This window comes from Nannospalax galili, unplaced genomic scaffold (assembly GCF_000622305.1).
Source record: "Nannospalax galili isolate Female #2095 unplaced genomic scaffold, S.galili_v1.0 scaffold173, whole genome shotgun sequence".
Lineage (NCBI taxonomy): Eukaryota > Metazoa > Chordata > Mammalia > Rodentia > Spalacidae > Nannospalax > Nannospalax galili.
Window position 1 is genome coordinate 3,248,942 of NW_008334442.1, and position 20,065 is coordinate 3,269,006.

General features: G+C 35.1%; 1 pseudogene; it reads left to right on the plus strand.

Moving 5' to 3' along the window:
- LOC103731043 overlaps positions 1-20,065 on the plus strand; it is a 61,345-nt pseudogene that overhangs the window by 38,884 nt on the left and 2,396 nt on the right.

The following is a 20,065-nucleotide window of genomic DNA, read 5'->3' on the forward strand; positions in this document are numbered from 1 at the left end:
TTTTTTAATCTGTAAAAAAACAATATCAACTATCCCTAATTTATCTTTGAATATTTTCATAGTTCACATGTAATATAGTTGAGGAAGTAATAAAATTGTCTTAAATATTATCAATTTTGAAAATTCATGTTAAGGGACTGTAGAGATTGCTCAGTGGTTAACAGCATTTGCTGCTCTGCCAAAGGAGTCAGTTTGGTTGTCAACACCCACATGTTGTCTCACAACCCTCTGTAACTCAAGTCCCATAATATGAAATACCCTTTTCGGTGTCTGTGGGCACTAGGTACACATGTAGTGCACATACATACATGTAGGCAATCATACGCATCAAATAAGTACATATTAAATATATTTAAAAATTCATGTTAATGTAGCTGTGTATTCCTAGCTCTATCCACTCAAGAGGATGATGGAAAATTTTCATCATCATAGGAATACTAAGCCTGCCATGTGCAACTTTTACCTTGAAAAATTACATTAATGCATACTGGTACAATGATATTGAACATATATTAATGTGTTCTCTTATCCTTTTTAATGTACATGATCTTCTCCCATGATAATTTAAGTCATTTATTTGTCATAGTATGGGAAGGATAAATTTAAAATTTTAATACTATAGAATAAATAGTACTTTAAATAATATCAGAAATAACAAAATAATAAATAAGACATTTAAAATGTATAAAAAATATGTTATGAGCTGACTTTAATGCTGCATGTGTAATGGAATTGTAATTAGCTTATTCAATATCCTTGCACGTTTTTCCTATTTTATCTTCCTCTATTACAGAGGTTGAGGAATTAAAACTTAAACTTCAGATTCCCTTATAATCAAGAATCTAGATTTGTTTTAGCCTCCATCCATCACACTTATTTTTGCATTAGCTGAGTTTGGATTTAGACAAAATGGAAAGGGATGTATGTTGTAAGGCACCAATTCTGGTGAAGTCTTTCAGCAGCAACATGGATGTAAATAAAGTCACTGCTTGATGCTCCCTTAGTATAGCACAAGAGAATAAAATAGTTCCAGATTTTGAACCAGGGATCTAAATCATGCAGTGTAATTTAGAGAAATAGGAAACAGCAACAACAACAACAACAGACAAAAACAAAAACAGAAAAACAAAACAGAACTGTGGAAATAGGCAGTGGGCTCCAATGTTAGCCAAAGAACTGTTGGGAAGATGATTACTGCTTGGTGAGGGAGTGTTGATCTTCTTTAAGGGAGTGACTCTAGATAGGCTGAGTAGACCCCAGAGGATGAACTTTCACTGAGGGATATCTGGGGCCATTAACTTGACCTGATAGGTAATAACATAAATAATAGAATGCATGAAATCCAATGGGGGTGCTTTAGGATGGTGCCGGTAGGGAAGGGTGTATAGAGATGATTAAGATGTTGTATATGAAATACACAAAAATTTAATAAAAATATACAAAACAAATTTTAATTATAATTTTAGCCATTAACTATCTGGAATTTTTTGCTTTTTTTTTTTTTGCAAGGTTTGAAAAACTGTGACATTGGAAGAAAAACAAATAAGTAACTAAATGGAAAAGAAAGACTTAATATATATCCTCTGACAATCAAGCAAAACATTTCAAGTTCATAGCAAAAGAACTGTTGAAAGTCAAGGTTTCTGTTGATAAACAAAATACCATGGTCTCAGTAGCTCCATCTTTTAGAGAGTATATTATAAATGGAAGCACACATCATGTGACTGTTTAAACTGGATTCTTTTAGTGAGCGTAATACAAGCCAGATGATTCTAAGTTGTTAGATGTATCAACAGTCTTTTTTGAGTTTTGCTAAGTTATACCACGTTGTAGGAATACAGCTGCTGTAAATCCATGCACAGATTTTGTATGGACATAACTTTCATATCTCAACACATAGAAAAAGAATTCCTCTGTCATATATTGAGTATATGGACAATCCTACAAGAAACTTTCAAACTCCTTTCCAGTGTGAGAGAACATACAGGTAAACCAGAAAGAATTCTATTCACTGCTACTAAAAGGTGTTGATGGTAAGAAGACGTGTCATCCCACCACAGCAAGTTTTCTCCACTATGCTGTCTGCTGGTTATCTTGATTGCTTGTCACATTTTTAGGTTTATTCATCAAAAATTCTTTCTTTGCAGTCTATCTTTCTACATTTTGTCATAATTGATGTTACTGCTCCCTCTAGTAACATGCTGTCTTGGATTACCATGTTTATTCTCCTTAATTAAACCTTCCTGTTTATATTACTGCCTCAGGCTATATGTCACTCAACTAAAACATTCTCACAAGTTCTAACTTTACTCCTGTACTCATTGTTTGGAGTATTTGTTTTTCTCACATTCTGCTTCTTAATTTTTAAATATATCCATGCCCACACTAAAGTTGGAAATTCCAATTATCTAGCAATATTCCATCCTTCAAATTATATATATAGTATATCTTTTGTTGCTTCCTTAAAATTACACCCTTTTATCTTTGTAAGAATCCCTTACTTCAACTTTCACAGAAGTTGAAAATATAATGGTGGTTGTCAGAGGCTGAAGAAGGTAGTGGAAGCAGATTGATCACTTGGTGCTTTGTAACAGGTAGGAACATGCAGTTCTGTTGTGCTACTATAGATGACTATAGACAACAATGTACTATATATTTCAAAGACCTTAAAAGATATATTTTAAGAGTTTTAAATATAAATAAATAATTGATATATATTTTAGCCTGATTTAAATTTTTATGATGTGTACCTGCATCAAAATAGAACATGCTATCATATTGATACATATAATTATGTACTTGTGTCCCAGTTAAAATATAGTATAAATAAATGATTTAAACAAATTATCCATTCCCCTTTCCCCATTTGCACAGAATTTGCGATAACGATGTCCCTAAGCATAAATTGCTTACATTGTTATCAGAATTTTTGAAAGTCACTGTGTCGTTATAATTTTTCACCCCAGCCACATTCCTGTGCTTCCTCCTCCATCACTGATTTTGTCACAACACTTCAATATTTCTAATTCTCTATAGGCTATGGCAAGATCTTTTAAAAAGATATAAACCCTGTCACATTGAAAAATGCTTGATATGTATTTGTAATATTTGAATTTTGTTAAGATTGGTTGCCATTTATGAGCCTGGTGCTCTTCAATATACCACTCTTGTGTCTGAATACAATAAAATTTGAGTTATAATATAATTGTTTAAGTAAACTATCTCATAAATTTACTAAAGAAGGTAGATATAGATATGGATTTTTGTGACATACACACACATACAATTGAAAACATAAACATAAAACTGCCTAAAAGCAATAGGATGAATCACAAAAGGCACAAATTATAAAATACATATGGTGTGTAAAAACAACATACCTTTGGGGGAAGAATGTTTGTGGACAGTGAAGAAAGGTAGAGTGTGTGCTGGAGTGGAGGGATTTTAGGTAGGAGAAAGAAATGCAAAAGAAGAGCAATTATGTGAAAATGTAGAGCTGAGAATAAATGTTCGTTCGGATTGAGGTATAGGTTTAATAACCGATGAAATTCTGAAAGAAGTTATTTGTGATGAATGTAACATTGGAAAAGTTTAAGTTCTTAAAATCAATAAACTTTGTTTTCAAGTCTCATATTTTTTAATGTCACCTTATTTTGTTCACTATTAAATAAAATTTCCTTATCTCTCCTTCCATCTCCCTCACTCTGTCTATGTGTATTATAGTCCTTGTGTACATCAGACAATATATTAGATTACAAACCAGAAATGTGTCTACTCCTTAACATGAACATCGCTGCTTTAAACTGGTAATTTCAGCATTAGATGATGTCTAATAATAAAACAACATATTCTGTTTGAATTAGTTGTGGTCTTAAACTGATATTTCAATATTCTGGGCATTTATTATCATCAGATCTTCCAAATATAGATGCTTTGCTTCTATGAATTCATATGCAATGCTTACCATAGAGAAAAGAGAGACAAACGCAAAAATCTTTCTCAAAACTGCTGTGTGGGTATGTTACATATGGAATATTCTGTTCATGTCTGTTTTTCAGTGTTGAGGAACCAAACATGGGGCAACATCAAAGCTAGGCAAGCATTCAACCATTGAGTAACATCATCAGGCCTTTTAAATAGAATGTGCTGAGTATGTATTTGAAACAGGGAAATTATTGAGGTTTATCAGATATTAAACATTTATTGTATTCTAGATTCATCTTGAAAGGGTGTCTCTTTTAAATCGAAGCCTCAACCAGGCACAAACTACTTCTGCCCACCCCCACCCTCCTCCTACACCTCCTGCTTTTTTTGTGCATATGCGTGTTTTAGTTAAATCACTGACAAGGAAACTACCAGCCTTATGTTTCCACTAATGTTAGGAACAGCACATTGAATTTGTAATGTTAAGCACAACAGCTGATCATACTATGGAGGAGAAGAAAAGGACAAAAAATGATGCCATTAACCATGCAAATGTGTGCCACATCTGTACTAAATTGTCATTTGCATGAATGTGCAAAGGCAAGCGGGATTACTGTCATTAGTGCGATGCTGTTTGCACTGCTATATTGTACTTAAGGTTTGTGGGTGTTTCCATTTATAATGCCCCCCTTCTTTTTTAGGGGTTTATAATTTGGTTGTAATAATCTGCTTTTTGATGAAACATTACTACAAGTTCACAGAAGGGGAGCAATTTTTAATTACGAAATTGGATTCAAATTGGCACAGCTATATTTCAGCTAGGGAAAGGCATTTAAGAACACAAACAAAAAAAAATAATGACATTTTTTTCTAAAATAAAACATTTTAGGCCAAATGTGTAGAGTGTGCTGTTTGAGTTAGAAAATTAGCTTTCGCCTTTTATATTTTTTGATTTTTGGATAGGACACTGAGACTATACAAATTGTTTATTTTAGTTTTTGATGAAATTTCTAAAACTTATTTCAAGTAAATATGAATGGTTTTATGACAATATTTTGACAAACTACATACATACATATTGAGTCTCTTTAGACTCTAACAGGACATAATACAATGTACACGTATTAAAGAAAAACTTTAAAAAACATATCTCCATACAGGCTGATTACTTCAACTTTCAAAAAGCTTGACAAGCAGCTTAAATGCTTTAATCAGATGCTTGAGATTCAAAGATGCAGGTATGACTAGCAATGATGAATTAGGAGAAGTGATTTTTACTTATACAGTCATTGGTTGTAAGCAGAAGTTGGCTGTGCACACATCAAAAACTGATGGTTTACAAGAGAATTGTCCTCCACAGACTCATGTGCTGGCACATTTGATCTCCAGTTGATGTAGCTGTTTGGGGAGGTTATGGAACCTTTAGTAGGTGTAGCATTGCCTCATATTCAGCTCAGTCTCTCTCCTTTCTGCATGTGGTTGGAGATCTTTCAATTTTCTGCCACTATGCTTGCTTGCCACCATGCCGTCCTTGCCATTATACTCTTCCTGTGGAACCAAAAGCCCAATTAAACTTTTTCCTTTAGGTTGTCTTTGGTCCAGGTATTTCATCACAGCAACAAAAAAGTAACTAATATAAAAAACTTTAAGTAAATTTGTATTGTGAAAGAAGGGCATATGTTTCCATGTTCTTTGATATATAGTAATGTTTAAAAACAACAATTATGATTATCAGTAAAATGATTTTGATGATTGTGTAATGATTGTGTTAAGTTCATTCTTATAACACCTATGATAGTTTTCCATTACCATGCCAAAATATCTAAGAAATTCAACATAAAGGAGAAATTACCTACTTTGGCTCACAATTCCCGAGGTTTCAGTTCATTGCCACAAGGTCCTCCATTTATTTCTGGTGGCAATTTGCAATATAATGGCAGAAAGCCATAGAGAAGGAGAGCTGCTCTTCATAACTGCAGAACACAGAGGCATGAAAGAAGATGCTAGAGATGAGGAATATTCTGAAATATCATGTATCCAGTGACCTACCTCTTATTAGCCCATTCATCTATAAGCTCATTAATAAATTAGCCCACTGATGGGGTTGACATCCTCATGACACAGTACATCTCAGTAGCGCAATAAGACTTCAGTGCATTAGTGTTGGGTTGGGGGGGAGAAGTCATTTCATATCTAAATTATAATACCTCTTGGAGAAAGGCGGTCATTTAAGTAACTCCAGTGACTACTGAGAATTTACACGTGGTAGATAAGCAATTTGTGTCCCAAATCCATGCAGATTTGTAGCTATTTCTGTTAGGATCCTATCAGGAAGCAGAAAACACCAACAAACAGGCAATTTTTCCAGAGTTTACTACTATAATGACATGAATAAGCAGGAAGCAGACTGTGAGAAATAGGGAAAACTTTTATATTAGCAACAAACTAAATAAATACTATATATAGGACGAAAGGGAAGAAAGAAGAAAAGGTTATTGGAAATGGAGAAAGTGCTTGCGAGAAACTCTCCTAACAAGTGCTGTGACCTTTGCCCAAAGGAAACGACCTTCCTAAGGTAACCGCTCAGAGAAGGAGCAGAGGAGATGGATATTTAGAGACATTTTCACTTTCCTTGATTTTGCTGTAATGTTCATGCTGGCCCTAGGAGGGACTAAAGAAGGCATTAAATATATTAACATTATAGTTCGCAAATTTACGTACTATATATTCTAATACATCCTTATTTATGCTAATGTCCACGTTCTTGCACTCTGTTCCTTTATTCAAACTTTAGCACCTTCATCATTTCACAGGTAAATTCCATAGATACTGTTATGAAGTACATAGGCAGTCTTTAAGAGTACAATGTAGCTATGTTCTATAGGTAGTCAAAATGGGATGAGGTGAGAGTATCAATAAATAAATAGCTCTAATTCTGGCATGTGAGCTCTTTCCATGCTATGAACTAATCAAGGAACGAAGAGTGAATGATGCATTCATAAGCAAGGTGGAGAAAGTCACCTAAAGTACATGGTATTTGACACTGTTCTTAAGTGGTCAGCAACTTTCCATAGGCTTTCCTATCTGAAGGAGATCACCTCCATGGTATAAATACCATTAGGGGAACAGAAATCCGAAGAATGTTTCATACAAGAACAGTATACGTTAAAAAGTAGAAGTAAGCTGATGTCTTAGGAAAGCACCTGAAAAGACCTTGAATATCAATCAAATGCATTTGAAATTTTGTTTTTGGTTTTTTAACTCTGTAAGTTTCAGAATTATGACACAGCACAGCCTAGCAGCCGATTAGAAATGCTGAGTGAAATCTGCAATTGCTTTGGATGGGTTTGATAGGAACTTGAACTTGGAGTGGGACAATCGCACATGAAACAAAATTATAGCACTGATGCTCACTATGATGACTAGGATTAGAATAGAATTCAGACACTGACATAGGAAAGAGCACTAAAATGAAAGAGAGTTTCAATGCATCTCTGATTTATGGGTATCTCAGTGCTTCATTTAATTTGATATAACCTTCTCAGATCAACATGAAAGAAAAAAATAATATTTCCATGTTTAGGTGTATCACCATCCAGTATCGTGTTCACCTGAGTGTAAGTTTCTTCCAATATGCTTTTATGAAGCCAAGGAAGGCTGGTCATTTTCTCCTCTGCCTCCCTGAATTTCCAACAAGTACCATTATCTCTAATTCCAGGCTTGCTTGGCCTGCTGAGCATCCAATAGCTATTAAAGATAGCTTTTTACAGTATTAACTGAAGCCTTCGGTCCAGTGGCAGCATGTGGGTATTAAACCACATTGTTTTAATGGCTAGTTGAAATCTATTTAAATATTTTGGATGTAAAAAGTGTTCATCATAATGGACATGAAACACTCTGGAAAATTGTATAGATTTCTTATTTGGGGATTCATATTGATTTGAAAAACTTTTTTGTTATGCTGCTATGGAATTGGTTTTGTATAATTAGAACTTACAAATGTCATAATAATAACAAAGACATCAATTATCCCGACACTATTTAAAATTATTAAGTAAAGCCAAATACATAAAAGGTATAAATATATATATATATTTATATATAGTAGTGCAATCAGTGAAGCTAAATTCATTTTTACTTTTACTCTTTTTAATGTATGGATGCTAATTACTGTGCCATACAAATGCCATTCTTGAATTGCACGACTAAGACTTTGAGTTTTGGCATGACTTTGAGAAAACTGAAAAAATGATCCCATAAGTAACTCACTCAGTTCTTTGCTTCACCATTAGTGACACTTTTATTTTACTTTTTTATGTGTATGAGTGTTATACCTGCATGTATGTAAATATCTGTGCTATGCAATGTGCTCAGAGGACAAAGAAGGGCATTGGAATGCCCTAGAACTGGAGTTACAGATGGTTGTTACCCACCATGTGCTGGGATTCGAATCCAGGGCTTCTGCAAGAGCAGTCAGTGCTCTTACCCACTGAGCAATCTCTCCAGCCCTGCTGATTCTCTTTTTAAGAAATAGATTTATTTATATTTAATAATTTTTAGATAACTGGTATATTTCTTTGATCCAGCTTTAAAGTATGTCATTAATGTAAGGTACTTTCAAAAATAAAATGTTCAAACTGTATATATGTTATAACTTTATAAATTGAGCTTGAAAAGTATTGCTTCAAAATGAGAATATATAAAGATGTAGATTTTATCTGAATAGCATCAGACAGTGAAGCAAAGGTTATATACACTTGTACAAATACATATGTGCACACACATATACTTAACTTGTACATACACACTTGAGTCAGCAAGCATATTTTCAAACATCTGGACCTTTTACAACATGGAGACCAAAGCACCCAGATGTTTTCAGTAAATTTGAATGTTAGGCATATATTCAAGACTTACCTTGAGAATTTCAATTGTATTAACTCCAAAGAGAGAATGAGAGAGAGGAGAGGACAGCAGGAAGAAGGGAAGGATGGAAAGAAAATAAACCACTTTTACTGCCATAGACTCTATTTGCTGAGCAAATAGAGATTTCCCATTGATTCAGATTACTTTCATATTAACTTTGATATTAGACTGAATGATTTATCATTACATAACTTTACACAGACCAAATATTAATTTCAAATTTATGTATGTCTGTAATTCAGTGTAGGTGTGCTTTAATAGTGTTTGCATCTCTTCCTGTATTTTCTTCTATTTCATGTCCTGTTCTTGAATATATGTAAACACACCCTGTCCTATTCCTCACTGTGTGTATATGCATGGGTGTATGTATTTATCTGCATTGTATGTGTATATGAGTGTATGTATATGTATGTGTGTAGATGTTTATGTGAGACTGTGTTCATGTGAGTGTATTTATTTGTGTGTATATGTGTATATATGCATATGCATGTGTATGCATGTATCTGTGTCTATGTCTGTCTGGGTTTGTGTGTTAGAAGAATCCTTTTTGTGATATTATCATCACTTGAATCACCAAAGAAGTTTGCTTTTTTTAACTTGTTATTTCCAGTTGCTGTGAAAGAACAGCTCTTAAAAATGCATGACTTCATGCAGTAAAATGTGTCCAAAACTAGTGTAAAATAATACAATTCTAAGAACCATAGGGGGTGGGAGGGAACAGCAAAAAGAATTACTGCTATTTTCTTCTTCTATATCCCATATTTATAGCCAGTGCCATCAAGGCACACCAGGAACATGTGTGAGATGCAATAATTTTCACCAAATAAGTTTTGCTAAGATTACTGCATTTACTACTGTTATACTTATTAATTTTCTCTATAGATACTGCTAGAGTATCTATCTCTAAACGTCCACTCACATTCATGGAGGTGGTTCTTCCTATAATCATAAGCTGAGGAAGAGTGCTGTTAAGGGTGGGTTCAGGATGCTGTGGTATAACACTTTAGGAATAATAACAGCACAAATTTCACTTAGACGAATCATTTTTACTTTATTTTGAATTTTTTTTATCATATGCTTTAAATGAGATGTTTTAAAATGCAAAGCAGGCCTTGAACAGCATTGCATAACAGACATTTCCTAATTATGCTGATACTTTTAATGTGTCAGCACGTACAACTGGAATACTCAGAGTTACACATAACTTTCAAATTGTGTTAGGAAATATTTTTGTGTTTCAATATACGGTTATTGGTACATTATGTATTTACTCACAGGAAAACAGACTTAGTTTGTATCCTAAGAAGTCTAATCTTAGAATGTTGGCCTTTTAATCTCTAAAAAGTACTAATTAAGGTGAGCTGGGTAGCACACCCCTTTAATCTCAGCACTCTGGAAGGAGAGGACTGCAGACCAGGCCACCCTGTTCTACACAGCTAGTTTCAGGCCAGCTGGGGCTGCAAGGAGACCATGTCTGTAAAAAAAAAAATTGAATTTATTTTTGCAGTTCCCAAGTCACATCCCACTGTATTCATTAGTGATAACAAATTCAACAAAATTTTGCATCAATTTATATTGACAAAGGTATCTTTACATATTCCATGTAAATAAATTTGTTCCATTTCATATTATTTGGCTTCAGAGGATCTGTTCTGGTGTCTTAGTGTGTGAAATTTTACCCTAAACATCGATGAGGTGGTATCTTTTAGGGAGAACTTCAGAAACCACTTTCAAATATATTGTAGCATTCTTGAACAGCTACAGTGTATTAGAGTTAGAATTTCATAGTGTAAATTATACTTCTTTCTAGACATTCATGAAAGTCTAAATTTAATTAAATTGACATCATTTTCTCAACACCAAACTGCTGATGGAACTAAATATATTCAAAGGTATTTTTCTCTATAAATTCAGGTCCATAATATCTGTTGATGATAAGTAAACAGTTGGCAAGGAACTCCCTCTTGTGGTCAAACATTCTTAATTAGAAAATGAGATTTGTACTCAACTGACGGTCTGGATTATTAAAGTATGGGTCACTTATAACCATTAAGATTAACAATACTGATATAAGTGGGTTTACTGAAGCAATTCATCGCAAATTAGAGCCTCATTATGGTACATATGCACTTAATTTTTCCTAAAGCAGAGTTTTACACTGATGGCCAGGATAAATCCACTTTGAGTTACAATTTCTAAGGTTTCCCATTGCTCTAAAATATCACGGCTTTTTTAAAAAAATTATACACACATGACAGACACATCACAAACACATATGGTGCAATACATTTATTAATTGAGTACCATAAGAAGCTTATACCTCATCTCTTTGTTCTAATCTTAGTATTTTGTTTTATAATCATTTCTAAATTTGTGGGATTGGTAAATATTTGTATAAGCAAAAGAGAAACATTTCCTCATATGCTGTTAACCAGTGATCTCCCAGAGCACACACAGCTGCTGACTGTTGTCAGAGGCCGTGTAAGTCTAATATCCAATCAGAGATGTCCCAAACGCTTATTATGAATAAGGCAAATTACTACACATGTAATGAACCTGACATTGTAATATTTTTCCTGATCACTTGACTTCAGTAGTGCCTCTAACCACTTCACAAGACTGGTAATAGACAGACACTATCTTGCCTAATTCTGAGTATGCAATTCATTTCTATGAGAGCAAATTAAAACCTGATGCCAAGAAGCTCAGGATTTAAACGATGTCCAGACAGCACATCAAAGGTTGGGAAGAAGGATCTGTTCCAAGATTGAGTCATTGCTGCCAGCTCAAATACTACCAATGGTATCTGAACCAGCTTCTTCTGTGGGTGACTTTAACATAAGCAAGGGACATCTCCAAGATTGTACTCATTATTTAAGTAAAGGGAGGGAGGGTAAGAAAGGAAAGAATGGAGAGAGACAGGGAGAGAGAGAGAGAGAGAGAGAGAGAGAGAGAATCATATAACTTGAAATTTTTATGTGAGTTAGTCTCTCTGTGCTGAGAGCTCTTCTACACATGTTCTGGTCCCAATCTCCCTTTGTTGCTTAAATTTAAATACTCAGTCATCTATCAAATGATGCATCTAAGTTTTCTTTACATAAGCTAAGGAATAATATGCCCAACAGGATAAAATTGTCTTTAAATTTTTGTTCATATTTCATAGTTGCTTTCATTTGCTAAGTTCTATTGACCTTGGTGTATTTTCTCTCTGAACTATTTCTTCATATTTCCTAATGATACCAAACTAAGCTTGTTCATTATAGAAAGCTCTGAAGTGTATATTTTTTTCTTAGTATAATTATATTTTACTTTTCTTTTTATCAGAAGTTTTAAATTCAAATGGGGACAAATGAAAGATAAGAGGGCATTAAGATCAATTTAAATGAAACTCCCTGGAAACAACTGGTTAACTGCATATACATATGCAAACCATGGCTTTTCAGCAGCACCACTAATCAGAAGAGGAAATACATCTGGAAGTAAATTTGTATGACAATTCCTAACACAGCAGAATCAGGAGTTGTGTTTCTCAAAATTTATCTAACTGGTAGCACTGATAACATTCACACAGCTGTTGACTGTTTTCTAGGTTCATTGGTAGAGTTTGTTTTAACAACTTCATTTTTCATAGACTGTATGCCTTGTATCATATGAATGAATTGTATTTTATTTACTGAAACTGCTAAAGCTGGAGACATTCAAGTTTCCCCAACTATTTCAATTTTAAGAGAAAAGAACATTTACAGAGATTTTTTATTTACACATGTACCTAATTATTTACAGGTTAATATAGTGAATTATAACAGATTAATTGTCACAGTTATTGATAGTGTATTTTTAGTTTTTTTTTTTTCATACCTAATTATTTACAAGTTAATATATTTTACATTAATGAATTATAACAGATAAATTGTCACAGTTATTGATAGTGTATTTTTAGTTTTATCTTGAAGTGTGATATATTTTAACATTATAGACAGAACTTTGAGATTCATTTTCAATCAATTCAAGATCGGATTAAATACAGATTACTAAAAGGACACGTTTGCATTATATTTCCCAAAATAAAATAATGCTTTTTTATCATAAGAAAAATAATAATTTCAAAACTCAATTCAGGTTCTGTAAAAAGAAAATACAAGTAAGGATCAGGCAACTTATAATACAGCCTGCCACAACGATCTGCATTTGTGTTCTCTGTAATTTCACTACACTTCGTCATAACAAGGCTCTAATACTTTGAAAATTGAAAACATATTTTCAAAATAGAAAGTTGTTGGTACATTCAAGCAGATATTTAGAGTAATCTCGCTGCTTTCAATGGCAATTATTAGTTTGTTATAGATTTTCTTACAATAAATTTTCTTGACAGGCAATTTACTTCTTGAAAAAGTACAGGAATATAACTATGTATACCAAAGTTATGTTTTTCTTATATACCTTGACAAGTATTCATTTCATTTACTTAATATAAAATTTTGTTCACCAAACATGCAAATATTTTGGTGTTGAGAAAGAAAAATCTCCACTAATTGTAATTATGCATTGATATGAAATATTTTAGAGTGGTTAAGACTTTAAAATCAAGGTTTAAAATCATCTAAAGATTCTGAAGTTCATGCAGCAGAGCTGTCCTGTCCAGTTGTGGCTACAGCTGCTGTCGGTCCTACTGGGCCTCAGTGAGTGGTAGTCTTGGCTGTTCAGCAGTTTGAGGAAACTGGGTCTCTTGACTGTGATCTGAAGCCAAAAACCATCTGGCTTCAATCTGTCCATCACCTGTTTGTAGATAATCCTGTGGGCACTGGTTTCAGTTACATGGACAAGAGTGATGCCTATGCAAGGTACCTGTTCGTTTCAGACATGATTGTTTTCCTCATCTTTCTTTGATTACCAAAAAGAATTCTCCACAGTTCCATTCTACTTTTTTTTTTTCAGAATGTTATGGAGAAAAAATGGCTGTTGGCATCACTCTAGAACTTTATAATGCTGTCTAGCAAGATACCATCAAGTGCAAAAGCTTGCTTTGGGTGATTCCTGGATCTCCCCTGTTGATTCGGTACTATCCAGGGGAACTTACCTGTACAGCATCTTCTCGAATGCAAAGGCTTGGCTGAGGTACACAGTGTTGCATAGCAAGTTCTAGATGGTGTAATAAGGGTTTCTACAAGGAGGCCACACAACTGTGGAAGAACCATCAAGTGCAAAAGCTTGCTTTGGGTGATTCCTGGATCTCCCCTGTTGATTCGGTACTATCCAGGGGAACTTACCTGTACAGCATCTTCTCGAATGCAAAGGCTTGGCTGAGGTACACAGTGTTGCATAGCAAGTTCTAGATGGTGTAATAAGGGTTTCTACAAGGAGGCCACACAACTGTGGAAGAAAGCAGAAATGGTCATTGAAAAGGACACAGATGGGGTAAACTGGAGCATCTTAACAAAAAGTGATCCCGCGTCTACAATGGAATCAAGTCTCGAATTCTTCCAGAGTCTTTTAGTTCGTCTTTGTCAACACCACGTGAAACACCTATATGGAGACACCTTGTCACTTCATGAACAGCCCCATCAAAAAGAAGCTCAAAATATTCCTGAAGATCACTCCAGGAGAGCCCAGGCACTGGTTGTCTTCATGAATATGGAGGAAGACTTCATTAAGTCCGCGATCAATATTGTGGATGAGTTGCTGGATGCAATGTGACCAGCTTGATCTTCTTGTGGACACCAGGGACCAGGAGGCCTGGCCACAGAAGCTGAAGTGGCCAGAACTGTCTAAATTCAGTCAGCTAAAATGGAAAGCCCTGTACAGTGACCCTAAGTCATTGGAAAATTCTGCATTTGTCAAGTCCTATGAGACCTGACATTCTACTGAATTTTGAAAGCTGGTCTCATACATCCTTCAGATCAAGAGGACATGGCTCTGAAGATAATGAGATGGGTAACTAAGCAGAAGTTGATGCTGAGCTGTGCTGAGGTGAGCTGAGCTGGCCGGGCCTAGAGACAGGAGAACAGAGCCCTGGATGCAGATGCTAATGCAACAAGTTCTTCCCTGAATCTAACGTGGGATGTGACTATGAGGGCTCACAGCATCTCCCATAGCACACCATAAGATTGTGGTTCCTCTGTCAACTTGGAAATCATTTATGATTCTTTAAAATGTGCTAAAACTTTTAAGTTGGATTTAATTTGATGAAAATGAAGGCTAGCAATAGATCAATTTCTTATGTGTATGATAGCACATGCTTGTAAATCCCAACACTTGAGAAGTCAAAACAGGAAGATCAGACATTCAAGGTCATCGTCAACTACATTGTAAGTTCAAAGCTGGCCTGGGCTAAATGAGATCCCCAAAAAAGGAAAAAGAAAAAAGAAAATGATATGATTTATAGAAAATATTGTCATAGAAACACAAAGAAAGTAAAAATGTAAACACCCATCAAGCTGTTTGCTTTATGCCTGAAGGTCTTTTGTCTGCTGTATGTATGTATATACTTTTAATAAAATGAAAAGAGCACTGTTTATTATTTTGATGTGTACTTAGTTCATATAAAATGTCCTATGCTCCTTTTCCTTTTAATAAATGTTCAATGATAAAAAAAGAATCAAGATTTAGCCTCAATGTGATATTAAGTTACAGATATTATCAATCATTAGACACACCAATATTTTATTTTTTTTTTTATTTAAAAATAGAAAAAACCTCCACTAATTAGTCTGTGATGTGCCATTGACAGCTAGTCACACCCCAGGGAGTGGGAAGTGCTAGTCCTGGAATATGTAAAATATTACCAGCCATAGTACCGTATCTACCAAGCCTGACTATGCCTACAGATTACGTTGCAGACATAATGACAAAAAAGGATGATTTTGAGATAGGAATGGTTGAGATTTCCTGTGATGGCAGGAGCCCTCTAGTCAGTGAAGGGACATGATTCCTGCTGTGTGATGAACTGAGATCATTGGGGCCCACTCTGATAGTGAACTTCTATTATGTTCACTTACTAAATTGGTTTTCCACAAACAACTCTGGCCATCAACAAGAAACTAGAATTTACATGGTGTGCTGTGTAGCTTTAGTTGTAAACTTGGCATACCTGGGAATAGGAAACCTGAACTGAGGAATTTCTTCTATTGGCCTGGCCTTATAGAAAGCCTGTAGGGCATTTTCTTGATTATTGAGTGCTGTGGGAGAGTCCAGCTCACTGTGGGTAGTGCCATCCCTGAGGTGGGTGGTCTTGTGTTGTATAAGAAAGCAGACTGAGCCAGGCCAATGGAGTAAGTCAATAAGCATCTATCTTCCATGCTCTGTGCTCCAGGTTCCTGCTCTTAGTTCCTTCCTTGGCTTCCCTTGATGATGGACTGTGCTTTAAGCCAAATAAATGCTTTCCTCCCCAAGTTGGTTTTTGTCAGTTTTTAATCAGAGCAATAGAAAATAACTAAGACACATGGGAAAATCGAAGAGAAAATAAATATAAAAATTATATTAAGTACTTTTAAAATTTTTTTCTTTCTTTTTAAAAATTATTTATTTAAAAACCACATGATTAGAAGAAGCATTTCATTGCAGCATTAACATATTCAGTAACAATTTCCAGAGCAAAGATGTCTCTATTTCAGAGTTGGCTGTAAATTTTTAGATTCACAATTGAATTAATACAGTCAATATTGACTCTGTATAAACCCTATAAAACAAAATTGAATGAGGTTTTAACCTTTAAAAAAGATCTCCATTTCATTTAAAATATACTGTTTCATACAGAAAAACTCTTTTTTAATGCTACTAACACTTAGATGTTTGCACATGCATTTCTAATCTCTATGTATCTGATTATTACTAGTCACAGTCAGTTACTTTCTGAGATTTACCTGAGCATGGATATAAAATCATCAGGTAGACTTCATTGGTAATGTGTTTTACCTCTACTAATTAACATGAAGCCAATTTTTATGCTTCTTCCTGAAATATAACTAATTTTATTATTTTTTGATTTTTATGTGTATTTCATACAGAACATCCCAAACAATCTTATTCATCTATAGGCCCACATCCCAAACGGCACCTTCCCATAGTCTCCCCCACCCACTGGAGCCCATATACTATGCAATCCCTTTTACTTTCCGCTGTGTTGTCAGCACACCCAGCCATTCCCCAGTGCTTGTCCATCCAATGAATCTAGTCAGCCTATCTAGAGTTCCTTGTTTGAGGAAAATTAGCTCTTCCTCATCTAGTAGCAAATAGTTGACAATATTCCTTTAGATAAGATTGGTGTCTGATGTTCATTTTCCCAGTTCTATACTCTCTGGGAGTCTCTTGGGCCACCCTGCCCAACAACTCAAAAAAAGGTATCTTCTGTCTGACATTGTTTCTTGTTATGTAGCTTTTAGGTATACACATGGACTCTTAAAGAATTATATTGATCCTTTAATCTTTGGTTATACTTTCCTTTTGGGTGTTTAAGATGCTACAGTTGGCCCAATTAAACCAATTTATTTTTACTCTTAAGGTCGTTTGAGGATCTGTTCCTCAGGGGTCATATGGGCTTTGGAGGAGCACCTGGCTCCTTTCTTTTACCAGCTCCATCTATGTGAAAATCAGTCAAAGGTCCTGCTCAACCATGGTTGGCTTCGCTTGAGGGCATAGAGGAAATAATTCCTCTGTGTTAGCCCTCCTTTTTGTAGACTGGACAATGGTTCAAGTCCATTTGGCGGTATCCCCATGGCCTTCATGATCAAGAGAACAGGTGACACACCATAGCTACAGTACATTTTGAAAGATGCTCATAGTCCCCTGGAGCTTAGTTGACCTAGGAGGGCAAGGAGCAAAAACTGTCCTTTATGTCCCTCTGACCAAATTAGTATAGGCCTCAAAGTATGGCTGTTAGACATCCAAGAAGGTTAGTTCCAACAGTCTGGTACTTTTAATTTCCATGAGCTGTGTAGATAAAACTTGGGCAAAGGCCAAGCACTCTCAGATAAACCTTGCCTAGACATGTATTTTATTCCTTGAGCTAGTTGGATGTGTAATTTGTCAGTAGGTTGTTCAATTAATATGGTTCCCTCTGGTTTTTGGCATTATTTATCGCTCCCATTGTCTAATCCTTCCACCAAGGTTTCTCCATTTAAAGTGCCCCCATTTTCCCATTTCTCCCTTAATAATACCCTCCTCCTATGGTACCATCTCTCTTGAGCTCCTTCTTTCCCTTTATCCTCGAGATTCCTTTTATAAACTTTGCTCCCCATCCCCTTACAAAAACCCCATTTTTATCCATATCTCCCTAATTATCGCCTGTTTCCTACTGTTCTTCTCCTTCAGATTCTCTGTTTTCCTTCACTTTCCTGATTCATTTTCATCATCTGGGTCTTGTTGGATACATACTCACTTATAAGTATTTGGTGCTAGGATCCACATATGAGGGAGAACATAAGTCATTTTTTGTTGTTGTTGTTGTTTCTCCTGAGTCTGTTACTTAACTTATTATAACAGTTTCTAGTTCCATCCATTTACCTGAAAATTCATGATTTCATCTTTCTTTACTGCTGAGTAAATATCCATAGTATAAATGAACCACATTTTCATTATGCACTCATTAGTTGAGGGACACTTAGGTTGCTTCCATCTCTTAACTATTGTAAAAAGAGCAGCAACAAACATGGATGTACAAGTGTCTCTGCAACAGGACGAGTTATTTGGGTATATGCCAAGGAGTGGTATAACTGGGTCAAATGGTAGGTTCATTTGTAGTATTTTTAGAGTTCTCCATACTGCTTTCCATAGAGGTTGAACAAGTTTGCAATCCCAACAGCAGTGGATGAGCATTCTCCTTTCCCCACATCCTCTCCAACATTTGGAATCATTTTTTCTCTTGATCTTAGCCAGCCTGATTTGGGTAAGATGCAATCCTAAAGTGGTTTAAATTGCATTTCCCTAATTACTAATGATGTTGAACACATTTTAAGATGCTTCTTAGCCATCTTTGTTTCTTCTTTTGAGAATTCTCTGTTCAGCTGCTTAGCCTATCTTTTAATTGGGTTACTTCCTTTCTTGATTCTTTGTTTTTTGTGTCGTTATATATGCTGGATGTTAAACCTCAGTCAGAAGTGTTGCTTGTGAGGATCTTCTCCCAACTCTGTGGGTTTTCTCTTCATTTCCTTGGTTGCTTCTTTTGATGTACAGAATCTTTTTAGTTTAATGTGGTCCCATCAGTTCATTCTTGACCTTGTTTCCTGAGCAATTGTCCAGTTTAGAAAATCCTTTCCTACACCTATATCTTGTGGGCTATTGCCAATGTTTTCTTCTGTTTCAGAGTTTCAGGCCTTTGAAACCTCAGGCCATTGAAGTCTTTGATCCATTTGAGTTGACCTTTGTGCAAGGTGAAAGATAGGGGTTTAGTTTCATTCTTCTACAGGTGGAGATCCATTGTGGCAGCACCATTTGATGAATAGGCTGTCTTTCCTCCAGTGAATGTTCTTGGCCCCTTTGTCAAATATCAGGTTGCTGAAATTGAGATTGCATTTACTCATATTTGGGTCTTCAATTTTGTTCCATTGAACTATGGGTCTATTTCTGTGCCAGTACCATGTTGATTTTATGACCAAAGCTCTGTAATACAGCTTAAAATCTGGTATAGTAATCCCCCCGGCATTGTGCTTAGTGCTCAGTGTTGTTTTGTCTATCCAAGGTCTTTTGTGCTTCCATATGAATCTTAGGATGGTTTTTTTTCCAATTCTGTGAAAAATGTCATGTGAATTTTGATTGGCATTGCATTGAATCTATAAATGATTTTTGGTAGGATGGTCATTTTCACAATATTAATTCGTCCCATCCATGAGCATTGGAGGTCCTTCCCTCTTCTGATGTCTTCCTCATCTCTTTAGTAATGATTTAAAATTTTCATTGTAGAGCTCCTTAATGTCTTTGGTCAGGTTTATTCCAAGATTTTTTTTTTTTTTGGAGCTATTCTGAAGGGGAGTGTTTCCATGTGCTCTTTCTCTGATTGCTTGTTATTGGTATATAGAAAGCCTACAGACTTTTGTAGGTTAATTTTGTAACCTGTCACTTTACTGAACATGTTAATAATTTCTGGGAGTTTTCTGGTGGAATTTTTCACGTCTCTTAGATATAATATCATCTGTAAAAAGGGATAATTTGATATCTTCTTTTCCAATTATTACTCCTTTAATTTCCTTATCTTGTCTTATTGCTCTTGCAAGAGTTTCAGGCA